Source organism: Parus major, chromosome 1A (assembly GCF_001522545.3).
Source record: "Parus major isolate Abel chromosome 1A, Parus_major1.1, whole genome shotgun sequence".
Classification (NCBI taxonomy): domain Eukaryota; kingdom Metazoa; phylum Chordata; class Aves; order Passeriformes; family Paridae; genus Parus; species Parus major.
The window spans coordinates 7,466,450-7,485,351 of NC_031773.1; the positions used below are offsets into that span (position 1 = coordinate 7,466,450).

General features: G+C 43.2%; 1 protein-coding gene across 2 annotated transcripts in view; it reads left to right on the forward strand.

The window, feature by feature from the left end:
- The first annotated feature begins 445 nt into the window (after positions 1 to 445).
- SEMA3D (semaphorin 3D) overlaps positions 446 to 18,902 on the forward strand; it is a 134,957-nt gene continuing 116,500 nt past the window's right edge. Inside the window, exon 1 of one of the 2 annotated variants that reach the window (XM_015627970.3) lies at positions 446 to 560. The gene's annotated coding sequence lies outside the window, so the exon portion shown is untranslated. Of the gene's footprint in view, positions 561 to 800; positions 963 to 18,902 lie in introns of those variants that run through there. The other variant, XM_015627969.2, reaches the window with a different exon arrangement.

Genomic DNA, 18,902 nt, shown 5'->3' on the forward strand with positions numbered 1-18,902 from the left:
GCTGAAGACTTTCAATCTGAGCCCTTCACTGAGGGAAACACAGCTCTTGAAAGAGCCCCAGTGTGTCTCTGGAAGTGTCTGATACTGTCTGTGCCATGTGTGTGCAATGGCTCTCAGCCTGTGGGCAGGAAGGCTCTTCCTCGGGCAGCCACAGACGGAAATATGTTGGAGAGAATGGTTTGGTGTGGGAGTGGGCTGGTCCAGGAGAGAAATTCTCTCTTAGGAAGCGGTCTGCATCATGTAAAAGCCGGAGAACCACCAATGTAGCACATTCCGGGGGCAAAACAAATAAATGCTAAGGCAGCTGCGTCCCTGGCAGCTACAGTTCTGCACACAGGCGAACTCTTAAACGCGCACCAGCCCTGAGCTCCGGGCCACTTATCGGTGAGTGTGGCGAGCTGGCTTTCTTTACTCAGTCAGTCTGCAAGCCAGCGTCCCGCAGTTCCGTCCCAGAGGAACAGCGAGAGCGGACCTGAGGCTGCTTTAGCCATGCGGGCGAGGAGCAGCAGCCGCGCACGGCGATCCCGCACAGGTCGGGATGCTCCGCTGCGAGCTCGCAGGTGTGTGACCCGGCAGTGCCCGGAGCCCAGGGAGGGCACACGGGCTCAGGGTCCCCGGGTGGGCACACGGGCGCCGCGCTCGGTGTCCCGACCCTTGCCGGGCCGGTCCGGGAGCGGCGGCGGAGCAGGGGGTGTGTGCTGGCCGGCTGACAGACACCCGGACACACAGGCGCACTCTCCGGCGGCAGCCCATTTGCTGGAGGGGTGTGCATGTGCGTGCGAGGGAGTGGAAAGGGGTGGCGGGATGGAGGGAGGGCGGCCGAGGGAAAGTCTGACACTCGGCGCAGAAGGAGCGAGACCCTCTGCCGCCGCCGGGGAGGAGCCGCCGCTCTCGGAACGCCTCCGACAGCCCGGGCCCGGGCCCGGCCCCGCTGCGCTCCGGCCGCTCTCCGGCCCCGGCAGGTACCGGCCGGCCCCGCGGCTCCGCGGCAGCCGGGGCACTTTCCGCCGCGGATGAGGGGTGGAGGGCGGGGTGGGAAGGGAAGCGGGGTCCCCTCTGCCTGACCCGGAGCCCCCGCTCGCCCCTGCCCCGGGCGCCGGCAGGAGCGGAGCGGTGCCGGCACCTGGCGGCCCCCGGGCCACCTGCCTCGCTGTCAGCGGGGAGATGGGGCTGGCTTAGGAAAGGGCTAGGCTCTGCCAGGGGTGGGCTTGGGGCTGAAGGGAGAGAAGGAGTTAGTTTTGGGGAGCGGGGGTAGAGGCTGTGATACGGGAGAGGAGTTCGTGCCCTCAGCCCCGCACCCCTGCTCCTGCTCCGCAGAGGTGGCTCCGGGCTCTGGGAAGGCAGCAGGGCACGATCAGCCCTGCTCCTCAGCAGAACTGTTCCTTGCTGAAGCGGTGGCAGAATTCCTTCCTTTCTACACGGTCCTGCAGCATCGTCGTGAGCGCGGCTCCTGAGCGCGTCCATCCCTTGGGAGCGCAGAGCACCTGGCTGGCCGGGGTGCTCGCTGAAAGGAGATCATTCGCCTGCTCACAGGGACCACTAACACTTCACTCTGGGAAGGAACTCCCAGGGTGGAAAGCTTCTTGTTTTGCAGCGAATATTGCAAAATGAAAGTTGTTGCTTGTAGAAGGGAAACATTCCTGAGCGCGTTAGGTAATCGGTGACTGTGCTGCAGGAGCACAAAGCAGCCACCTATGTTTCCTCAAACAGAGCTTCGCTTTGATTTGAATTGGGGCAACTTGTCCAAAAATAATAGAAATAAATGGGACCAGAAACTGAGAAAGCAGCAGTTCACACTGTCTGTATCTCTGACAGAGGCCAGAAAGTGCAGGCAAGAACTTGAAGAATTGTAGCATGTCACTTTCTCTCTTTTACTTGCAAATCTGGGGGACAAGAAAAGAGACTTGATTTCCCTGTTTACCATTTGGAGATGTTTAATGCTAATTGGCACGCCACCTCTATACTGCTTTTCAAGTCTTCATTAGTATAATTGATGTGATTTTTCATCTTTGCCTTTTAATTAGTTTACTTAGGTTATTATGGTCTTGGTCCAGAAAAACCACATCATCTCCTGCAAAGTGCAAGAGCCAAAGTCTTCTGTGAAAGTTGGATGTCTAAATAGTTTTCTAAAGAGGAATTGGAGTATTTTAATCCATAATTGTAAACCTGCTGTCAAACAGAGATATCCAAATTCAGCAGGTGCCACACCTCTTTTTCTTAAAATTTCCAAGACAAGTCCTGCTCTGAGATGTCTCATAAATTGAACCATTTTCGCCTTGATCAGGCTGAGCAGCTTGGCTTCACTTTTAGTTGAACTTTATTTTGGCTTGGACATCCAGACTAGCCTGAGATCCAGGAACTAAATTTGCTTTCCCTCTTACGACTGGATCGATCCAGCAGGGATTCTCAGGGTGTGGGCAGCAGAGCAGGCTCCCAGTAAGTGCAGTGCTGTAGCACTGAGAGTTGTGCTCTAGACCAGGCAGAAGTGTTGTGAAACCCAGTCTCCTACAGTCAGTGTGTGGGCTCTGCCCATTGAGTGCTTTAACCAGAAATGGAAATAGCAGCTTCACCAGTCTCTGCTGTGTCTGAAAATACAAAAGCTGGTAGGTGCTTTCAGGACAGTAATCCCAAGAAGGGAGAAGTGCCTTTCATTAGTACTGAGTAAGGGGACCAATATGAGAAAGATATCATTTCAAGTTGTATTCCTGCCCTTAGCTTTATCTTGGGGAGTAGCTATGGTCAGATCCCCAGAAGACTGATAGCTCTTTTTGACCCCACTCCTAAGTACTGGCCTCTGCTTCTTTCCCAACTGCAGGTCGTGCCACAACCAACCTTCCAAAGCACTGTAATTGCTCTGGTCTTCCTCCTGCTTCCCAATGGTTTTTTTTTTTTTGGTTTTTTTTTTTGGTTTGTTTTTGTTTTGTTTTGCTTTTTGTTTTCTGAGAGGTGATGTTTTCACTGCAGATACCACTGTGTTCATTATGCAAATTGTGCTGCAGCCTGGACATTCTACTGGGATTTGCAATTGAATTAAATGAAACAAGGCTGGAGGGGGGGGGGCAGTTTTAATTAAGCTAGAGTGTTAAATGGAAATAGATGTTGTTCACTGGGAAAGAGCCCTTTAAAGTGTTTGAGGATACTGCATCTTTATTACTCAGAGATTAAGTAAGGATAATTAAGAAGCTAACCATGTAAAGAGCAAGATATTTAAAAGCAAAGGGAAAGGAGGAAGCACTCCCAACAGCACCTATCCTTGCTTTGATCCTAGCAGAAGGGATGTAAGTGCTCAGCCTCTCTTCCATGTCACAAAACAAGCAGAGGAGCCAATGTCCCCACACAGTCAGGATCTTTACAGTTTACCTGGCAGAAAGCCATAATCATTGGAGTCACCCTGTGAGCCTGCTGTTAGCTCAGGGTGGCCAAAATAATGATGTCTTTCTGGATTCTTTTTTAATCCCTGTTTTGTTTTTCCTCTCATTCTTTTTGCTGTTAAAAATCCAGCAGCTGTAATCTCAGGTGCCGCTTCATTGTGTGTCACTGTAATGTAGATGTGCCGGTCACCTGTGGATCCAGAGGCTGATTCATCAGCTGGGAATCCCAATGAATTCCCAGCACATGCCAGGATTTCTTTGGCTAAAACCCCTGGTGCTGGAATTGGCCACTGAGCCACCTCTGTATGCTTTGAGGTTTCCTCCGAGAGGGAATCCTTTGGGGCTGGTTAAGCAGGCTTTCCCACCGCGCTCTCCTGCCAAGGCAGCCTGCGGGATTGCCGGAGCTGTATTTGGCCCTTTGTCTTTTTAACCCCTGCAAAGAGCCAAAGGTGTGTGCTAAATGTCATTAAATCAGATACACACAGGGAACATGCTGTGTGTTTGTTTTCTTTGCTTTCTGGATTTTCTCCAGCTGCAAACAAGCAACAGAGAAGCTCACAGTAAAGCCATGTGCATGTGAAGCCTAGTGGCCGTATTTATGTGTGAAGGAAATTTTGCTCCATGGGTGTGCTATTTTTAGCTTTTTTATAGTGCTGCACCTCTGTCACACTTCTCAACACAGTTTCCCCCTGCCCCAACATTTCTGTCTGAGTTTAATATATTTTATAAACTCAGCAATGGCAGTGAGTCATTATTTAAATAATCCCTGTATAAATCTTTAGCCCTTTTATCTTCTCCTTTCTATCCTTGTGTATTCAGAAAGGCCCCTCTCTGATATTGTTGGGTTTTTTCCATGTTCTAGAGCCATGCTGTGAGAACATGCAAGTGTTATCTGACAGTGGGTGATAGAAAAAAGAGAAAAAGTAAAAAGAAAAAAAAAGCACAGCCCTTCTATTCTGCTCTCCCCAGCTTAGATAGATCCAACGTCACATGGAGGGGATCCAGGATGAGTCAGGAAACAGCACTGTGATCCAAAATTCCACTTTGCATTACAGCTGGGAGGCAGCATTTAGCATCATGTGGATTTATATTTTTTTAACGGGAACTGCAAAATAATTTATGGAAGTCACATAACCTAATGGGCAGAAAAGATAACAGTAAGCCAAGAAGAACCTGGATTCCCATCTGGGTTGAATCATTGACTCAACTGACTATCAGTCTGATGGGTGTGGTAGTTTAAGCCTGGGACATTATACTGGTCTTAACTAAGTCATTGCACTTCCCCACATCGTAACTGGAAAATGTGATTAATGTTCAGAGCTCTGTTGGTACCTGAGAGTTTCCCTAATAGTTTCCCTGGTCAGATCCAGCACAGGACATTAGAGATATTTATTTCAAGCTTAATTTTCAGGACAAATCCTAAACGGCTCAGAACATATGTGGCTAAAGACAAATTCATGCTTTAGAGTTTATATGTGCATGGAGACCTGTAACTCGTGAGGATTTTGTGCACAGCATGAATTTCACACTGTGTGTATTACTCAGCTTTCAGTAACACTTGTCCTTTTTTGTACATCTTTGCATGTTTTTCTTCCTGTGCTGCTATAAACAGATGAGTTGTGTGAGCTTTTTCTTATAATGTGGTCAGTTTAAAAGCAAAATAAATAACCATAGTTAAACTGATTCCAATTTAGTTGGTCAGAGAAGCAGGAGACTTGCAGGAAGCAGATGTCATGGAGCAGAAGAGAGGCTAAAACCTCTGTAACATCTAAACATACTCCAATGACGTGCTGGGTTGTTGTTGCTTTCTTATTTTTTTTTCTCCGAGGGGATGGGCAGAAGAGAAGTTACCAATTTTCCTGGAACATCCCCTTCCAAAATTCCTGAAGACACTGCAGCACCAAGTCTGATCTCATCTTGTGTCAGCATAACTCATGCCTAAATGCACTAGGAACAGAAAGCCTAGGATTAACTAAAATTATACAAAACTAAGGCTGTCATAAAGTGAAAGACTTGGGCCTGTTCTCAGTCTGTCTGTACTCAGTGACTTCAAGAGACTTAAGCACATGTTTAAAGATAGGCTGCTGTGTAAAATGCTGTCTTGAAAGAGTTACTTTCTTAAAGTCTTAAACCTAGACTGGGATTGAGCCTTTTAAAAGTTGAGTGCAGTCTTGAAGGCTGGTGTGGTCAAATACTCCAGCTTAATCTTGGCTAGAATTTTAGGATTTTGAATAGCTAGATCTAGTGGTATGTGCCTACCTAGCTTGTTGTATTCCCCTGGAATTTATCAATGACACACTCCATATAATTGTGGTTACTTTTTGTCTGTCTAAAATCCTTTTTTGGTTTTGCAAGGGAGAGACTGCAAAGAGGGAGTATGTAAAAAATTCTTTCTTAACCAGAAGCAAAAAGTTGATTTTTTTCCCCTTCCACAATGAAGAATTAAAACAATGTCTGTTGCTCTCATGCTTAATGTCAGAATCTCTGCTAAAAAATAGTAAGAAGAAATATGATGAATTTTTCATATGGAACTTATTCCCTGTAATTGTATAATGCATATGTGTGAGGTTTTATGAAGGCTTATGCTAAAAGGCTTTAGAACAGTGTAATAAAGGAAAAATGCTCATAACATCCTTGGGTACCCAGAGAGCTCCACTTTGAGAGAGGGAAATAAAATAAAGGGCAATGACAAGTAGTAACAGGCTGTTGGAAGTGTAGTTCCTTTTCTCCAAGATTTACAGTAAGAACCAGCTCTAACTGTAAAGCTCCCTGCACTGTCATAATCTGTAGCTTTGGAGAATGTAGCCTTCTCATATCCATTCTCTTACCTTGTGAAAAAAAGGTTCCACCTGCATATAAATTACCTTGAAATAAATTCTTTACTTAATTTCATGTGTTATTTCCTTTTTTTAAGTGGGTACCTGAAAACCTTTATTAAGAACATAAATAGATCTTCAAAGCTGCTGCTCTATTATGTTCTACTAGTAGAGCAATCATATATCTCTGAAGATCCATTTTTGTTCAAAAGAAATCAGAGAAGACACAGGAACAGATTTGTCACTTGTGTTCATATAGTCATTAGTTATAAGGAGTGGGCCTTTTCTCATTCAGACAAGCTTTTATTAATTTATTAGCTGTGTTTCAGTAGCATTGGGAGGGCTCTGTCAGACATTGTAGAGTCATAAAATGGTTTGGGTTGGAAGGGACCTTGAAGATCATCAAGTTCCAAGCCCCTGCACGGGACTCATTTGTGATCCTCAGTGATGAGCTCTCACAGCAGACAGATATGAGTGGGGTCAAGTCTTCTGCCAATATTTAAAATAAAAACTGAATTGCAGCAGAAGTCTCTAGCACATCTGTCAGGGGCTCAGGTGCTGAGGTGACTTGGAAGGGGGGTTCCCCAAGAGTGGGTCAGAGCAGTGGTGCTGGTGTTCAGGAGCGTGGCTTTCTCAGCCACCTCAGTTCCACAGCTTTGTGAGTGCTCTGTTGTCAGGCCCAACAGAAAGAGATTGGCTTTGCATGGCTGCTGTACCATCTTCTAGGGATGAGACTTCTTTTACTGATCTGCCCCAATTAATGTTTTGGTATCAGTGTTGATATTTCCTATTTGGTACTGAGTCACAACACTGAATTAATCATAACACAAATTAATCAGGACACTAATCCTACCTGTTCCCGAAGGAGCGTGCTATCCCTGGAGCTGCTGGGGGAAGAGGATCTTCTCCTTTCAGTCTGTGGGAGATTTGGGCACACCTGGAGATGTGCCCAGCTCTGCAGGTGAGGTGGGCAGAGCAGTGCCTGTTTCTGAGCACCACAGGAACTGAGCAGCCACGGCTCTGCTGTGTGTGCACCTTGTGGCATAGGTGCTGTGGGCAGGGCAGGCTACATGTAAAGCCTGGAAACAGCAAAAGACACTTTTATCCTGGTCTTTAAGGCTGAACTTGGCTGACTGAAGAGTCAGTTAATATCATAAATCTCTGTTATTAATCTGATTTTTTTCCTAAAACTATGTTAATAGGCAAGGATGCTTTACATAACTACAGCCTGAATCATTGTGGGCAGTTGATCTGATGCCTTATACAATCTGTAATCTTGTCAGAAGTGAGGTTTTTCTCAGACCTTATGAAATCCAAGGTGTTTATTTTAAGACTCAATTTATTATTTTGCAAATTGAACCCAAAGCTTTAAGGAAAAGCTGACTTGATGTAATTTTTGAAATGTCACCCCCACCTAACTGAGGAAAAAGTGAGAGAATTTGCACTAAAAGGAAGCTACTAACATTGTTCAGGCCCAAGGGTCTTTTAGGTGCTCTTTCCAGAAAAAAAAGAAGGTGCATTTAGCTGTGTTCCTCTGTGCAACCTATCTTTTTAAGATTAATGTCCTGGGTAATACTGTTTGTAGTGTATAGGTTTGTTTTGGAGTTATGATTTGGTGTTTAGAGTCCTTCAGTGACATCTACAAAAAGCAGATATATTTCATCTCATAAAGCTGCCTCAGCTTGAAAAAAAAAAAGGGATTACATGTCTGTGATTTGGTTTTTAGGGTTTTATTGTTGGTGTTCTTTTTTTTGGGTTTTTTTTTTTGTTTGTTTGTTTTATTTCTCTAAAGAGTTTTACACTTCTAAGTAGAGATAAATTGCTATGTTGTCCTCAGGACACTGAAGCTCCTGTCTCCTTTGCTTCCTGTGACTTTGCTACAGCTCATTACTTTTCTAAATGGCAACACAAGCACCATTATGAAACTCATAACACAGACGATTATCTCCTCAATGGTACTTAAAATCAAATCCTTCCTACTTGGTGAAGGATGAGTTACTGTGCTTTGGCTCCCTAAGTGATGGACTGATGGAAGGTTTGTTTTTTTCCTCTATTTGTTGCTGTTGTACATTGATGTGTAAGGATGAAGAATGAGTACTGAGGCACAATACACTACTGAAAGCTCCAGTGCCAATTTCTCTGGTTTTTCAACATCTGACAGAAAAGCAGAAGGTGTGTGCAGCAAACAGTGCAGGGAGTTTGTCTCAATCCCAAACATCTGCTTTCAAAGTAAGAGAAAAAAGAAAAAAACCAGAATGTAATTGTTGTCTTCCATTTAAAAGCCAAGGCGTGGTATATCCTTTTTTTTCCCATTGTGCTGGGTCTGTGCTACTGCCAGCATGTCCTGTGGCACAAAGGCTTGGTCTTTCTTAACAGGAGCTGACCATCCTTACCTTTTAGCAGCAGCAGTTCTCCAGGTGGTTTCAAGTCACAGGACAATCTGTGCCTGCTTCCAAACTCCCCTCTGAAATTTCATCTTGTTCCTACAATTAAACTCTCTCTTGTGCTTGTGTCAAAGCTTCAGGCATAGTTTTCCTGTATCCTCTCAATTCCCAGAAATGGCCCTGACATGATGAAAATCTCTCACCTCCCCAGGGGTACTCCACTCTAGCAGTCTGACATGTAGGGTGTTAAACTGTTAAAGGGAGAGAATTCAGACAGATTTTGGGTCTTGTGCCAGGTTTTCAGGACAATGGCAGAAATTCCTTTGTGATAACATTGATATCACAGGCACAGCTGTTCTGCAGTTGGTCAGTGATGAAATATGGATAGTCATTTTCTTAGTGAAGACAGGCTTTATTTCTATTTTTATCCTAGGTTACTACCATTATTTATGGGTAATAAAATCTGTTCTAGTTAATGGTGTTAATAAAAAAAAAGTACTTTCCATCCTTTCTGTGCTTTCCTTCCTTCTTTCCCCTACAAACAAGGTAAATGCCACTGAAGTGATGTGAGAAAAGCATTTTGGAATGTGTGTGGATTTGTTGTGTTTTATTTTCCGTCCAGGAATTCAACATGACACAATGGAAAGCGGGATTTGACGTGTCCAAGATAAAGTATTAGACAATCTATGAAGTGCTGCACTCATCTTTATAAGAGAGGTAGTGTGTAAGGCCAGAATAACTGGGACACAGTGGCTTTGATAACAAACAGCATTGTTATCTTCAGTGCAAGCATCAGCAGAGATTACAGTGGCCTGTTGTGGTGGCCCTGGGGGAATCTCACAAGGCCTTGCAGTAGGCTGTGTACAATTTGTTTTCATTCTTTTCTCAGCAAAATACTGGTTTGATGCTTGGAAAGCATGACCCTGTTTAAATTGTGCTGACTCTCTTCATTCTGGTTTGAGCCACATGGGAGAAGAGACGTGAGCACAAGCAATTAGAAAAGTTGGAAAGGTGCTGATGGAAGATGGAGAAATTAGTGATTGACAATGAGCAGTTTGTTCTGAAGAGCCACCAAGACTCTGTGGGCCTTGTGCTCAGGATTCAGGATCCTCAGTCGGTGTCTCTGGTATTCTCTCCTGGAAGATCGGGGGCTTTTTTCCAACTTGTACTAAATCTCACCGATGTGATCTAGTCTAAGCTGCTCTTATATTATATTATGAAAATCTTCCCAGGCTTAGCCTGTGTGTCTGGTCAGAAGGAGAACCCAGCTATGCTGTGGAGGCTGCAGCAACTGCTCAGAGCTCTTTTTGGACATCTCAAGTCGAAGGTGTGACCTCAGTCCCATGAGTGTCTTTTCTTGTGTAGCAGTCATTTCCACCTCCTGCTTTTTTTGTTAGGCTGGGAGAAAGTCCCAAAATAGGCATTTGAGTTTTTGGCAGTGTTTGCTGCCCAAGCACTTACTCTTCATTCCCCTACAGAGATACAGTTCTGTGTGGGATTCTCTGGTGTGTGTAAAACTCTGAAGTAATTTGTTCCTCTGGTGGTTTGCAAGACAGGTTGGAAACCCTCACACAGAACATGTTTCCTTGTTCTGAAGCTGGGTGATTGGGCAGAACTTTCTCATATTGGTGCAGGAGATTTAACTTCTTCTGTTTCAGAAGATGGACAAGACAGTTCCGTGCAAAGGATGTTGCAGAATCTTGTTTTCTTCAGACACTGAATCTTATTTGGGCAATAAGAGCTAGTCCACAAACAAGTTACTGGATTCAATATAAGGGTAAACTGTGTAAGGTTTTGGGGATCTAGTTAATACAGGTTAATATCAAATAGTCCTCTAATAATCAGAAGTCTGAAAAATCTTTTATAATTATTTCAATATCTTTCTTGAAAGATGCATGGTACTTTACCTTGTGTTTCCCACAAGCAGTCCATACTCTCTGCTCATGGTTTCTGGAAACAGAACATGGTTAGACTTTGATAATTCAAGGTTGATAGAGTATTGTTTTGATTAACTGGGAATCAAGGCAGCTATCCTAAAAGGAGAGAACTGCACTTGTTTAGTACCAGAAATACTGTTTATATCTTGTAATTTGCTTGAGTAATATGGGGCTGACACCCTACAGAAACTGGCTTTTCTGTTTCACTTTATTGAGATAATTGCCAAAAAAAAATAATATTTTCAAATGAAAGGAACAGAGTCTGGTTTATAAAGTGACCCATATTGCAGCCCAGGTGCAAGTTCCAGGCAAGTCAGAGTACATGCTTAGCATTCAGCAGCTCTCCCCAAGATTATTCTAAAAAGCACGTATCACCCAGTGCTGAGGCCTGCTCTGGACAGATAAAGTTTGTCTACATGTGGGAGTCAGCTACTGTTCAACTGGAATAACAGTGTGCAGAGTGGTATCTTCCTCACAGTGACTCTGCAGGGCCTGTCACAGGGTGTCTGCCATAAGGCTGTTGTTCACATTAAGCAAGTTGCTTCCAAATTAAGTAAGTTGCATCCTTCTAATACACACTTCTGTGTGATGTGATTGCAGAGCAGCCAGTGTGCTGCTAATTCACATTTTACTGTGCCTGGACTCTCATGTGGACATGCCCCAAGTATTTAAATTTTAAGGTCTTGGTGAATTACTTCTTTAAGTGCAAGAGACGTGGTGTCAATGCACTGTGCTGTGATGCAGAGTACTCAGAAGCTGCATACCAGAGGAGAACTCTGAAGTGAATGTGGTGTTTGCACTGATTATAGTGCAAGATCCAACTCTGGGCTGCTGTTCCTGTGTTTAGTTGTATCACAGTAACATCTAAAAAATCCTGGAATTTTTGCCTCACTGTGCTCTTACTGCTAAGTTAAGATCTAAGGATAGCTTAGAGAAGAGCAGTAATAGTGAGAAGGGAGGCTTGGAGTCAGATTTGATTTATGAGGTAGAATAAAAGGCTTTGAGTGTGCATAGCATGTTAGAGTTTGACAAAGAAGACAAAATGACTGTAAATACTTCAAAAGTTTTATTCAAAAAACAGCAGAGGATTTGCTTGATGTTAAGGACATTCCAAAGGTTAGGACAGCAGCTCAGGAGACCTGGGGTTAATTCCATGACATATGTCCTTAAGGCAAGTCAATTCTGCTTAGATCCCAACAAATTCCTCAGGGCACCCAACTGCCACTGCTTTGTCTACATCACTGAATATTTGTCAGCTGACTGAAAAACACCTAATTTAGACAATTAATTAACTTGCTAAATACCTTTGCAGGTCTAGAACTTGGCCTCTACCTGCCTCAGCTCTATATGTCTGTAAATGAGTAAAAATTACCATTTATCGTAAAAAGAGCGTGAGGATTACTTGTTTGGAAAGTATGAATGTTCAGATACTGTAACAATGCAAGTACAGTGAGTGGAAAACCTAATTAAGATGGGATTTATTACACTTGTCTGAAGTGTTAGATGGTCACCTAATCTTCCTCTGTTTTCTGTACAGGATGAGGTGCTCCTGGGGCAATGCAGTATCTGAGCCAGGGGATGAATTAACTCAGCAGTGCCTGCCTCCACCCTCTCTGGAGGGAGCCAAGACAGTGCCTGAATTTTAGATGGTTGAAATTAGGCAAGAGGAATGTTAAGAATATAAGTATCAAATAAAATCAACTCAGCTTGATTTTAAGGGGGAAAAAATGTCTTTATTGATTGCGTTTGATGAAATGTTCTTTTAAAACAATTACAGAAACCACCTCAAAGAATTTGTGTTCTTTTTTATATCTTGTAAAACATTCAGGAAGTCTTTTATTAATATCTAAGTACATGATAGAGCTCCCATTTTTCCTGTTTACTTGAAGCAGTCCTTGCACAGACTAGCAACATCCCAAGAAGTGCTTCTGTGCTGTGTATTACTAAAAATGTTGTACAGCCTACATGTCCCATGTTACCTAACACTGCACTTGAAAATCCAGATGTTAATAACTAAATGGGAGCTAAACTCTTTTGGCAATCTGTTTCTGATGGCTCTTGCTTTCATACACCTGCCTAAGTAGTTGGAAATGCCATTTCAGCTCTAGGTGGTTGCTGTCTCCTTGAAAAGGACTGATCCTCAGAGGAAATGCAGTTATGGACATTGTGAATTTTAAGAAAAGAAATTGTGGGAAAATTAAAGTTACTCAGAGAAGAGTTACAAAAATTTTGAGAGCTTATATGGGCACCACTGGAGGTGCTTGCATAAAGCAGTTGTAGGATGCTGGGGATCTGAGGGAAGGACAGGCAATACAGATTCGTGAGGAATATCACGATGACCTGAGGTCTCTGCTGAGCCATGCAGTAGCACAAATTCTCACTTCAAAGAAAGAGGAGCTTAATTAGTTTATCCTGTTGTTGGTGTGACTTGGTGTTAGTCCTTTCCCTCCTTGGACTATCATGTTCATTACCCTGCAGTGACTTTGTGAGTAGTTCGCTCTTTTTGATTTGCACTCTTGAAAGAAGAGGGCTGATTTCAGGCTTTGTCTCTCTTGTTTTGATAGCTCCCACCTCCAGCCTCTCCAGAGCTCATCTTCACACAGCTGGAATCTGACTTCCCTCACAACTGCTTGTCACTTCCCTACTTGCCTGGCTCTGCAGGGAATGGGAGAATCCCTTTGCTGTTCAGCCCTTGTCCTCTGGCGCATCTGGTGATGAAGAGACAGGGGTGTGTGAGCAGTCACACTTCAGGGCCAGGGCCCTGGTGTCAGGGAGTCTGTGGATTTCCAGTGTGATACTGGACTAGACTTACACTTGGGAATGTTTAAAATATGCTCAATTCGGAAGTGTTTGCAAGAATTTATGTTTATTGTTTTTATTTGACCTTGCAGACCCAACTCCATTGCTTTGGAAATCAGAGCTGAACAGTCCTGAAAACTTAGAGGGAGATTTAGGGTTTGCACAGAGGACCTAAACACAGTGGGGATTTTATCTGTGTGTAAAGCAGTCGTGACTCTGATGAGGAGATGGAATAAGTGTTCCCTAATTTAAGAAATGCATTTGGGTCACAAGGCCATGAGCTTAAAAGCCCATGTTCAACCAAAGTGAGACTTAGTGAGTTAGGTGGGAGGTGCACCCAGTGCTGGTTCCCTGGACAGCCTGGGCTTGAATTAAGACATGTTTCTCCACACCAGAAGGACTCTTGGCTGTTCCCACTGCAGGCAATGTTAGGGAATAAAGACTGAGATTATGTGAATGGCACTGAGATCAGCTGCCTTCTGGGCTCTCTTGACACCCCAAAGTCACAATCCTCCTGTGGGTCACTTTAAACCTGTGATTTCACATCACCCACTTTGTGCCATAATTCAGCAGGCAGTGAAAGATGTTTACAAGTGCCCAGAGCCTTGGACACGAGGAGTCTGTGTGTGAGAGTGTCCATAGGTCACTGCAGGTTGCAAAAAGCCACAATACTGTGGACAGAGAGAAAACAGACAGCAGTGACAGGAACTGTGCACTGCGTATATATTTCCAAGTGGCTGTTGTTCTCTGTCTCACTTTTTCCTCTGACTGTTCCCTCCATCTGGTCTCATTCAGTATGGATTTAGACTACAGGCAAGGAGGAGAGGCCCTTGTATCCTACTTGATAGTATGTGCAGCACTATGGGGTCCTGCCCTGGCTGGAGCCTCTAGGCACTGTCCCAGTGTAAATAATACATAAAAATAGATCAGCAGTGTAACATCGATCAAGAAAACCATACAGAGACCTACCAGTGTTTTAGTATTGAATTGCTCTACTGTCTACCATAGGGTTCCTGCCGTAAGTTGCTGTAATTTTCTGAATTAAATGACAGATCATACAAAGCCTTGTATCTATGGGCAGTGTGCAGGGAGCTTGGAGAACGCTGTAATTGCTAAAATCAGGAAGCGAGCCAAAGATGATCTACAAGTATGTGGAAGAACACATCTTTTGTGGTGTTCAGGATTTTATCATTTTTTATTTTGGAGGATTTCCAAGATTTAACAGCAAAAAAGTGAGCAAAAGATTTGGAAGTGAAGCAATCAGACCAAATTTCAGCTGCAGCAATAGCTGCAATTTCCTGGGCACTTGCAGAAGTTTCTTCTCCTGTGGCACAGCACCACCTGCTTATGTTGCACCAGGTAGGATTCCATCAAGCAGAACAACTAAGAAATGCAGCTTTTGAGGTATGCAAGTGCAATACACAACAAAAGTAGGTATTATTATCACCTGCAGTGTTAAAATTCATCTGCACTCAGAGCCTCACTAGACTGTTTACTGTGTATAAAGAGCATAAACTGAAACTGATGAAAGAAATTAGCAAGTATGTCAGAGACCAAAAGTATACCTCAGAAATGAGGCAGGACTATTTTCATTCAGCTTGGAGTTGTGAAGGTGCAGAGATTTGCTCTTGCATGGTTAGAGGGAATTAATAGTTCCTTGCAATCTGTTTGATGGGATTGCTGATGGCTGTTTGGAAGGTAGAAATGGACAAGCCCATGGCCATTGAGGATATGTTTCTTGAGAGAGCAAAGCATTCAACCTGTAGCACCAATTCTGAGATGCTTTTCAAGAGAAATTGAGAGCATTTTCAAACTGTTGATCCAGTTATATTTGAAAGATAATTTTGTGTAAGTCCTTTTCTATTAAAACATCCCTGGAGGTGCAAGTGCCAAGAACTGTGCGAGTGAGTCTCCTAATTCTGTATCAGACAAAGTGGTGGCTCCTGATTTCAGTTTCTTCATGCTAAACAAAGTCATTCTGTTCTGAAGAAGTTTTTATATATGTAGGAAGGCTGTGTGTTTCCACAGGTCCAGATAAACCCTTGTAAAAGTTTCTACCATTGCTTTCAGGAAGAGTTAGGCATATAGCAAGCAGCAAGAGAAGAGGTAAGCAGTTGTGCAGTCTCCATTCATATCATTCACACTCACACATTGGGGGAGGAATTCCCGGCTCATGAAGTGGGCTCAAAATTAGAAGAGAAACATCCCCAAGGCTTCTGGAGTAGTAGAAAAAGGAAAGAAACTGCAGAAGCTCAACTGTCAAAAACTGTTTAAAAAAACCCAACAGCTGGTTGGCAGAAGGGCTGTTCTTTGACATAAAATATTCCAAGATCCATGATGATTATTTTTTTGTTTTAGTTTTTCTTTCACATGAATTAATTTTAAAAAAAATAGGCATCTCATCTGGATATGACAAGAGCTGCTGGCAATAATTGTGCTAGTTTCTTAAATGATCAATTATTAATTCCTTCTTCTGAGCATGTGGTGGAAGAGAACAAGGGACTTATACCTTTCTTTGTCTGCAACCCTGCCGTCTTAAAAGGTTATTTTGTATTTTCACTGTCGTTTAATCATAAGCCTTCTGTCCTCAGTCCTGCAGATCCATTTCCAGCAATCGCTGCAGCACTGAATGTCAGGTGTTTATAATAAATAAGCCAGTGCTGACTGCAGCTGAGACGAACTCCATGAATGGGTCCTCTGGCAAGGGGAAGAGGTGGTGACATGTGGCCTGAGGGCTGTGACAAGCACTGGAGATCAGCAGTGTCCCCCTGTCACAGTCGTGTCTGCAGGGCTTTTATCCCCTCTCTTTTGAGGTTGGTATCTCCTGGGAGGAGAACTGATAACATCTGTGAAGAAGTCAGTGAACTTCTGCTCTAAAACCAGCAGCACTTCTTAGGACACTTGTGTGCACTGTAGTGGCTATCAGCTCTCTGCTGTTTCTTTCTAGTTTTGTCAAAGCTTTTCTGAAAATGGCTTCAGTGATCATAAAAACCCATCTGATATTTTAGCCTAGCACTGCCCTTTTTAAAAAAAAAACAAAACAACCAAACAACAGAGTTAAATTTCCAGAGAGGTCACCTATAATTTATCTGTCCACATGCTGATAAAACCTAGAACTGCCTGCCTTTTTTGATTTCTACCTGATGGCTGTGTTAGCCTGATTCCAATGTGTATTCATGCTGTTGGAATATTTTGCAAGGTTTTGCCACGTCCTGTATTTTCCACAGGAATTACAGTGTGAAAGGCAGTATTTTTTAAGTGCCAAAAGTTGATGGGATGTTTTTCTGGTTCTGTCACTGGCTGATGGCTCTAGTGGCACATTTCCCTTGTGGGTGCAGGGACTCTGAGGCCGATCACAGGGGAGACAGATGAGTCACATCTGTATTTGCAAGTTAAAAAAGGCCAGAAGACCGTGTTGGCCTGCACTGGCCTGTGGTGTTTGTCAGTGTGTTCACTGGACTGGTTTTTGCTCTTGTCAATGAGCACATTTCCAAGCTGCCTAATTGTGAGCTGGGGGGGATGTGAGGGCTCCCAGGAGACAATACGGATGAGACCACTTGGTTTTGAAGGGAATGAGTGCTTAGCTGTATAGACAGAAGCTGTGTCAGGCTGCTTTGTCTCAGAGTCTGCAAATAGTGTCTGGCACATTTTATTTATTGCTCCAAACTTAGACTTGGGGTCTGGAAGCTCAAGTCTGAGCAGCTCTAGGGGTGACTGTACCATATTCCTGTAATTACACAGACTTTTCCTCCACCTATCTTCTGTTTGTTTTATCTTCCTAGGTGTAAGCTCATGAGGGAATGTATCGATACTTGCTCTTTATTTGTAGAATATTTAGTACCATGTGGTCCTGACCCGCATAGATTTCAGTTCAAATAAAAGCAGTTGAATCTGCTCTTGCCTGTTTGCTTTCAGCTTGGAAAGTTTTCTCTGGCTATAATGTACTGTTAAGGAAGGAACAAAGGATGGACTCTTAAGAACTGTAAAACCTGCCTCACTTTAGTCCTGGCTATTTAATTTTGTAGGCTTATGTCAGACCCTTAAGGTTAAAAATGTTTCTTTTCTTGTCTTGGCTTGAACAGCAAATGGAATGTTTCAAAGAGGAAAAAAGAAAAAAAAAAAAAAGTCCATAGGAGGCAGGCCAGAGTGATGCAGCCTTGCCTGTTTTTCTTGATCTGAAACACTGTATTAGCTGGAGCACAAAATGGTCTGGCCACCTCAGTTTCCATCCCATTTTTGGATGGAAAGTTGCTCACCAAACAAGAGCAGAAGCAGACATTTACTTCTGAAAGGGAAGATTTTTGCTCATTTTCTTTGCAGCATAACATTTTCTTGGTTAGACTTTTCTTCATCTCTTCCTTCTCCATGAATGCCCCCTAAGCAGAAGAGTAAATAATTTTGGCTTACAGTGAAGATGATAATGAGAAGTGGTGAATAAACTTTCCCTGTCTTACATGGGGCAGACTTGAACTCTGCTGAAGGGGCCACATGCAGCAAGGTCAGGAGTGTGTTGAAGTATAAGTTTGGAAGGGGAATCTGCTGGAAAGATAGAATAACCCACTGAGTGATAAGTGCTGACAGACTGGCACCCTGGTGTTTGAAGTGCTTTTCCTTGTGGGACAAGTATGTCTCTGATCCTGTTGTGTTCCAGCCAGGCTCAGTCTGTTTTGAAAGCCTATACTTTCTTCACATGGAGACTCAGAAAGACTCAGGCCGAATGTGTTTAACAGAACCCTGAATTTTGGACCACGGTTAAAGCCGAATTTTATAAATTTGATTCGGCTTTCCCAAAAGGTATTTATAACAATAATCATAAGCACATGTCAGTACATTTACATTATTATTATTATATGTTTACATTAATGTTTTTCTAATACTTCACCATTAAGTAACTGTGTTTAGTGTACTAGTTCACAGAGAATAAAAGTATTAAGTTATGATTTCAAAGGAATGATGAAACAATAACACTGGGGAAGTTCAGACATCTTAACAAATTTGGAGCATTATTCAATCTGTCCAGGCAGGCTCTTGCATGGTTCCTGTTCTTCCTTGTTTCTTTCCTGTGGGTTTAGCTTGAGAATGCTCCCAGTATGGCCACACAGGGAGACAAACTGAAATATGTCAGTGAGACCCAGGGAGGGAGGCAGAAGATTAAATGAAATGTCCTGGGCCCTTCCAGGAGAAAGTTGTTCTGCCCTTTACACAAACCTCTGTAGTATCACAAGCTAGTCAGATGGTTTGACTAATATGAGCTTTTAAAAAACCAGTAGTGATATGTTTTCAGTTCCTTTAATAAGTTTATTTCAGTTACATTTGCAAATGTGTGTATATAAAAAGAGCAGAATTACAAATTTTGTAAATGAAAAAGGTTGGGAGAAAGAAAATGTGAAATTTTTCTTTTTTTACCTTCAGTTTCTAATCTACTACTGGTGCATGTTCCCCATTCCATTTCCTGTATATCCAGGACAGCAATATTCTGCCACTTTTTCAGAAGACTTCTGGTACCTGACATGGCAGTTCTGTTGTCTAGTCTGATTCTTTGACAACCTCTGCTCAGAACACTTCTGATACTTCAGAAGACAAGAATAGGCAGAG